We start from the raw sequence: 6,813 nt of genomic DNA on the forward strand, positions 1-6,813 counted from the left end.
GTCCTGCTAAGTCGTGGGAGGAGGAAGCCACCCAATGCTCCATGCCCCAGAGCCCAAGGGCCAGGGCGACTCAGCTGCCACAGCCCTGGAAGGAGCCCCAGGAGAAGAGCTGCTGAGAGGACTCAGTGACACTAACTTGTGCTGAGCTGAGCCTGGGGAAAGCTGCTCTGCACCACCCCCCACACTCTCCAGCTGCTCCCCCACAGTGTCCTGCAAACTCCACAGCATTGCCAGCACTGAGGGAACTGCCTGAGAGCCTGTTCCAGGTGAACCAGCCTCTGGCAGCCTCCAGCGCACCCCCACGGAGCCCATGCCACATCCCACAGCTGCCCCCAACACATCTGGAAGGAACTGTTCCTGGGAGCCAGCCATGGCACCCCCCAGGCCCCACCAAACCTCAGCAGTGACCAGCTCAGCCCCCAGCCCCTGACCAGCTCAGCCCCCAGCTCACCACCAGCTCAGCCCCCAGCTCACCACCAGCTCAGCCCCCAGCCCCTGACCAGCTCAGCCCCCAGCTCAGCCCCCAGCTCTCAACCAGCTGTAAGTCACTGTAAGTCACTAATTCTTGATACAAAGAAATAATATTAATTATTATATTATTAATAGTTTTCCTTCCTCTCTGTCCTGGTGAGACCTCACCTGGAATATCACATCCAGTTCTGGGCTCCTCAGTTCAGGAGGGACAGGGATCTGCTGGAGAGAGTCCAAGGGAGGGCTCCAAGGATGCTGAAGGGACTGCAGCACTGCCTGGGGAGGAGAGGCTGAGAGACCTGGGATCAGAGCAGGGCCACAGAATCCAGGAACACATCCAGACAGGGCTGGAAAGTCTCCAGAGAAGGAGGCTCCACAGACTCTCTGGGCAGCCTGCTCCAGGGCTCTGTGACCCTCCCAGTGCAGAAGTTCCTCCTCATGTTGAGGTGGAACCTCCTGTGCTGCAGTTTCCACCCACTGCTCCCTGTCCTGTCCCAGGCTGCAAGTGAGCAGAGCCTGTCCCTGTCCCCTCCCTCCTGACCCCCAGCCCACAGATATTGAGAGACATTGATCAGATCCCTCTCAGTCTTCTCCTCTCCAGACTAACCACCCCCAGGGCTCTCAGCCTCTCCTCCCCAGGCAGTGCTCCAGGCCCTTCAGCATCTTGGAGCCTCCCTTGGACTCTCTGCAGCAGATCCCTGTCCCTCCTGACCTGGGGAGCCCAGAACTGGATGCAGTGTTCCAGGCAAGGCCTCAGCAGGGCAGAGTAGAGGGGGAGGGGAACCTCAAGAATCATCAAAATCTCTTCAAAAAATTTCAAAACTCAACAAAATCTCTCAAAAGGTCTAAAAAACCACCAAAGCATTTTGGAGAGGTTTTAAGTTTTCTGACCCAGCCCTACCCTTGCCCTGCCCTGGCTGAGAACTCCAACTGCTGCCATGCCCTGCACAGCCCTAGGGCCAGCAGCTAACTGCCCACAGCTCTCAACACGCCCTGGGGCCTGCCCAGACCCTTCCCCACTCTGCTCCTGCTGCCCCCAGGCACTCCCCTGGCCCCCTCAGCCCCTCCCCCACCTGCTGCAGCTCAGGATCCAGCAGCTGTGGTGATTCCCTTCCCTGCCAGCACCTCCTGACACTTCTGTGCTGCAGAGCTGCTTCCCAGGCCAGAAGGCTGTGGGAGGAGCTCAACCCCTGCCCCCCTGTGCCCCCCTGGGCAGCCCATTCTGGGCCCTGCCCCATGCCAGAGGAGCCCAAACTGCCTCCCAGAGCCCAAATGTTCCCCCAAGACCCCAAAGTAAGACCCCAGGACCCCAAAAACAACCCCCAAGGAAACCAAAGCAGCAGCCTGGGACCCTCAGTTTTGTCCCCAGCACTCCAAAACTGTCCCAAAGGAACCCAAAATGGCCCTCGGGCCCCAGGTGAATGGAAAGGACCTCCCCACACCCCCAGGGGCCCCAGGACTGGGGGATTCTGGGAGGCAGGGCTGATGGTGACACCAGTTTGGATCCTTGCTGGTCTGGGAAGAAGGAAACAACAGCAGCAACATTTTGGGACCCTCCTGTTCTTCCCTCTCCACTCCATCTGGAGACTCTCCATTGCCTCACAATTTGGGGACCACATTTCCCTGGGGGTAGCCCCCCCCCATCCTGGCCTCCTTGCAGCAGTCTCCTTTGTCCCCAGATGGGGGCTCCTGCCCATGAGGCCACCCCAACCCCAACCCCTGGGCTCACAGACGAGCTCAGGCCTGGTTCTGAGGTGCCCTGAGGCCAAGCCAAGCTGAGGCCAGCACCAAGCCACTGCTGGACCCCCCTGGACTCTTTCTGGGACTGCCCCCCCACAAACAAAGGCAGAGCTCAGGGAGGTGTCCTGCAGCTTGGGTAAGGCTGAGAGCAGCTGAGGAGAGAGGAGAGAAGGCAAAGAGAGGGCAGAGAGCAACCAGCAGAGAGCTCAGCACCACCCCAGGCTCCCATCCAGGCTGCCAAGGTGCTGGGCACCCACTGGGCTTGGCTGTGGGGGTGCCACCACTGCCAGCTGGGAGTGTCCAGCACAAGGCAGACATGGACCTGCTGGAGAGGGTCCAGAGGAAGACACAAAGATGATCAGGGGCTGAAGAACCTCTGCTGTGGGGACAGGCTGAGGGAGCTGGAGGTGTTCAGCCTGGAGAAGAGAAGGCTCCAGGGAGACCTCCGAGCAGCTTCCAGAGCCTGAGGGACGCTGCAGGAAGGCTGCAGGGGGACAGTCCCCAAAGGCCTGCAGGGCCAGGGCCAGGGGCAGTGGTTTGAGATGAGAGCAGCCTGAGATTGGATGTGGGGAGCAAGTTCTGCACCAGGAGGGCAGCTGAGCTCTGGCACAGGCTGCCCAGGGAGGTGGTTGGGGCCCATCCCTGCAGATGTTCAGGGTGAAGCTCAGCAGTGCTCTGGGCAACCTGCTCCAGGGGAGGATGTCCCTGCTGGCTGCAGGGGCTTGGGCTGGATGAGCTCTGGAGGTCCCTTTCAACCCAAACCATTCTGTGGTTCTGGTGGCACTGCCTTGGAACTCCATGTCAGGGAGAGCTGCCCTGGGGCTGTGCTCCTGTGCCAGGGGCTCAGCTCCCTCTGCTGCTGCTCAGGATTGGTCACTTTCCTCTCTGTCTGGATTATGGAAAACCTTTCACTGCCTTCCAAACAGCAACAGCTGCCAAACACTTTCCTGCTTCAGAGAACCACAAACTGCTGGGGCTTGGAAGGGACCTTCAAGATCATCCAGGTCCAAGCCCCTGAGCCCTGGGCAGGGAACACCTCCCACCAGCCCAGGCTGCTCCAGGCCTCATCCAGCCTGGCCTTGAACACCTCCCTGGGCAACCTGTGCCAGTGTCTCACCACCCTCAAGGTAAAGAATCTCTCCCTGCTCTGCAGCCTCAGTCTCCTTTCTCCCAGTTTCAATCCATTGTCCTCCCACTCTGCTCTGCTGAGGCCTCACTGGAGTCCTGTGTGCAGCCTGAGAGTAGCTCTGCCCCTGCCAGCCACAGCCTGCCCTGTCCTGCTGGGTCCAGCCTGTGCCCAGCTGCCTGCCATGGGCCTCTGCAGCCCAGCCAGGAGGGCAGCAGGGAGCTCCTGCACCTCCCAGCAGCTGGGGGGCTGACCCCAACCCCCACATTAGGTCCCCCAGGACTGCTGGCAGAGGGCTGGGGGGTGCCCACCCTGGGCAGGGTGGGAAAGGAGCAGCTCTGGGCAAATGCAGCCTGAAAAGAGGCTGCAGGGACAGCTGGGACCAGAGCTGCCACCCCCGTGGGCACTCCTCACCCAAAACCAACCAAGAGACCACCCCTCAAGCCCGGGGGGCATTTTGGGGATCCAGGGAGACCATTTGTGGGTTCCTGGGGGCAATTTTGAGATGCCAGGAGAGAAGTTGAAGAGTTCTGGGAAACCGTTTTGGGGTCCCTTCTGCTATTTTGGGTTCCTTAGAGACCATTTTAGGGTCCTGGACTCCACTGGGGCATCCTGGGGGAACATTTTGAGTTCCAGGACACATTCTGGGGTCCCCTCAGGGCCATTTTAGACTCCAGTGGAACATTTTATGCATCCAAACAAGCATTTTTGGGTCCATTTTTAGCTTCCATTCCTCAAGTGGCCTGGAGTTCAGTGGCCCTCACATGGTGGGGGGGAGTGCCCCAAAACTGGGGGATTCTCCTCAGAAGTCAGGGGACCCCAAAACAAAACACCCTGGGGGGGAATCTGGAACCTCCTGTGGGGCAGCACAGGGGACAGGGGGCTTAGGGGCATCCTAAAATTAGAGGGTCCCCAAAACTATGCGGTGGGGCTGGGGTTACTTTTGAGTTAGTGGTGGCAGCACAGGGCTGGGCACAGCAGAGCCCCACAGGAAGGGCAGCAGTGAGCAGAGGGAGCCAGGGCCAGGGAGCCAGGGCCAGCCCCTGCAGGAGCACCAATGGGCTCCGGCTGCAACACAGCAGCAGCCAAAGGCGGCCTGCAGCTGCCCCTAGCAGGGGGATTCAGCAGCAAAGCAGCACAAGGAACCCCCCCAAACACACCGACCCCTCCCCAGCCCCACCCATGGCCCCAGATCCGCACACACCCCTCCCAGAACAGCACAGCCACCACCCACCGACCCTGCACAGCTCTGCCGTGCCCCACAGACACCCCCACAGCCACACAGACCCCCCCAGAACTCCACAGAACATCCTCCCGAACCACAGAGCCCCACAGCTTCCCACAGACTGCCCACAGCCCCAGACAGGCTCCAGGACCGCACAGACCCCCCAGACCCGCACGGACCCCCTCTCAGAACCCCAACACTCCACACCTCACGCCCCCTCCCCCCACACCATCCACACACAGGCTCCCCCAGCACCACCAACTCCTACCACACAAACCTCCACCAACCCAGCCGGCGCTGCTAGACGCCACGGACCCTCCAGGACACAACCCTCAGCCCCCAGGGGATTCCGATCCCCACCTCTGGATCCCCCATTCAGCCCCACAGATTCCCTCACCCCACCTGCAGCCGGGACAAAGGGGACGCAGAGCAGGAGGCCGAGGCCGAGATCAGCGCACAGGAAGCTGCCGAGCGCCGGCCCCGGCAGGCTCCTGGCGAGCAGGGAGCGCAGGGACGGAGCCCCCAGCCTGGCGTCGGCCACGCGCGAGCGGAGCGCAAGCAGCGCTGCGTCCGGAGAGGAAGTCCCGTCCCCAGCCGGGCACCAACAGCCAATCAGAGCCGATCACTGCGGGGCAGCTCCTCCCCCTCCCCGCTCCCGAGGCACAGCGAGGAGCTGCCACTGCCGGCCGCGGCCGCCATTGTTCCTGCCCCGTGGGGAGCGGCAGCAGTGCCGGAGCGCGGGAGAAGTGCCGGAGGTGCTGGCGGGCGAGCGGCAGCTGTCGGCTCGTGAGCTGCGGCGGGGCGGGAGGGGCTGAGGGGGACGCCAGGAGGCCGCGCTGCGCCCTGCCAATCAGGAGAGCGGGATCGGAGAGGGGCGGGGCTTGCAGGAACAGGGCCGGACCCTGCGATGCCATTGGCCGGGAGGCAGGGCAAGGGCGGGGCGGATGCAGAGCGTGGTCGGGGTTATGGTAACGAGGGGTGCGGGGCATGCCGGGACGCCGCACTCAGGGGCATTCCGCGGGGCTTGAAGGAGTTGGGTGGCCGCGAGACCAAGGGCGACCGTGCGGGACGCGCGGGGAGCGCAGCAGGGAGGCGGCTGCGGGCGGCACGGGGCTGTCCGTGGCCTAGGGAGGCCCCGTGGGGCATGGGTAGGTGTGGGCGAGAAGCAACAGTATCGCTTCTCGGCCTTTTGGCTAAGATCAAGTGTAGTATCTGTTCTTATCAGTTTAATATCTGATACGTCCTCGATCAGAGGACTTTATATTAAACGGATTTTTGGGCATGGGAGTTGGATCCGGAGCTTGCTCCCTCTGCTCCGCGCGTCGTCCTGGTATTGCAGTGCCTCCAGGAACGGTGCACCCCCACGCGGGGACCTTCCTTGGTTAATAACAGGTGTGAGCTCTTCTCTTCTCTGCTTCTCTCCTCAAGGTGTTCCTCCGACCTTTGCAACCCTCTGTAAACCTCTCCAGCCCTTGGCCCTTGCATCTCTTTCTGCCTTAGTCTCATGAGCTTTCCGTTCTTGTGCTGCTAGCTGCGACGTTTTCTACTCCTCTGTTCCAGCTCCAGTGGCGGGGGCGGGGGGGAGGAAACAGGGCCATGGGACACCAAAGATACCAGGGACAGTGATGGGCTGAGAACCAGGGAAGGGCCTGGGGATGCTGAGACACGAATTAGGCCTTGTCCCCCCCAAAAGGGACAGGATTGTGAGAAATAAAGACAGGGGAGGTCATTTTGCTTCAGCTAATTAAGGTACAGGCCAGCAAGCAGGAAGAATGTGAGGATCCTGCCCCCAAGGCGGGAGCCAAGGACATTTTGTGCCAGGTCAGGTACTGGTCAGTGTGTCTGGGACACCTGAGTTCAGAACTTCAAGCATCCACTGACCCCTGAAGAGACCACCACCAGACATGCAGTGGCAGGAACTCTTGTTGTGGGGTAGAGGTTCTTTGTTCCTGGAACCAATCAGGTTGTTGCACGGCAAGAGTTCTGTTATACAAGCCCCCAGTGGGGGAAGGAAAGGTGTACATGCAGGAAGCTATGTACCCAGTGCTGGAAATAAACCTTCTTTAACAGACTTTGTCCCTCCACAAATTGTTAGGGCTGAGCTTGTTTCTCACAGGATCAAGGGTTGCTAAGAGATTTTAAGATATTTTTATGAAATTTCCAGAGTTTCTGAACAGTTTTGAGGAGACTTGTTCATTTCTGAAGAGGTTTTCAGGAGCTTTGAAGACACTTTCATGATCTTTCAGGCATA

The 6,813-nt window shown here is 60.5% G+C and overlaps 1 non-coding gene across 1 annotated transcript; it reads left to right on the forward strand.

Moving 5' to 3' along the window:
• The first annotated feature begins 5,735 nt into the window (after nucleotides 1-5,735).
• Nucleotides 5,736-5,926, forward strand: LOC128980170 (U2 spliceosomal RNA). The gene has a single exon (XR_008489469.1). It is a non-coding gene; the product is annotated as a U2 spliceosomal RNA (small nuclear RNA).
• Nucleotides 5,927-6,813: the final 887 nt, after the last annotated feature.

Source organism: Indicator indicator, unplaced genomic scaffold (assembly GCF_027791375.1).
Source record: "Indicator indicator isolate 239-I01 unplaced genomic scaffold, UM_Iind_1.1 iindUn_scaffold_68, whole genome shotgun sequence".
Taxonomy (NCBI): domain Eukaryota; kingdom Metazoa; phylum Chordata; class Aves; order Piciformes; family Indicatoridae; genus Indicator; species Indicator indicator.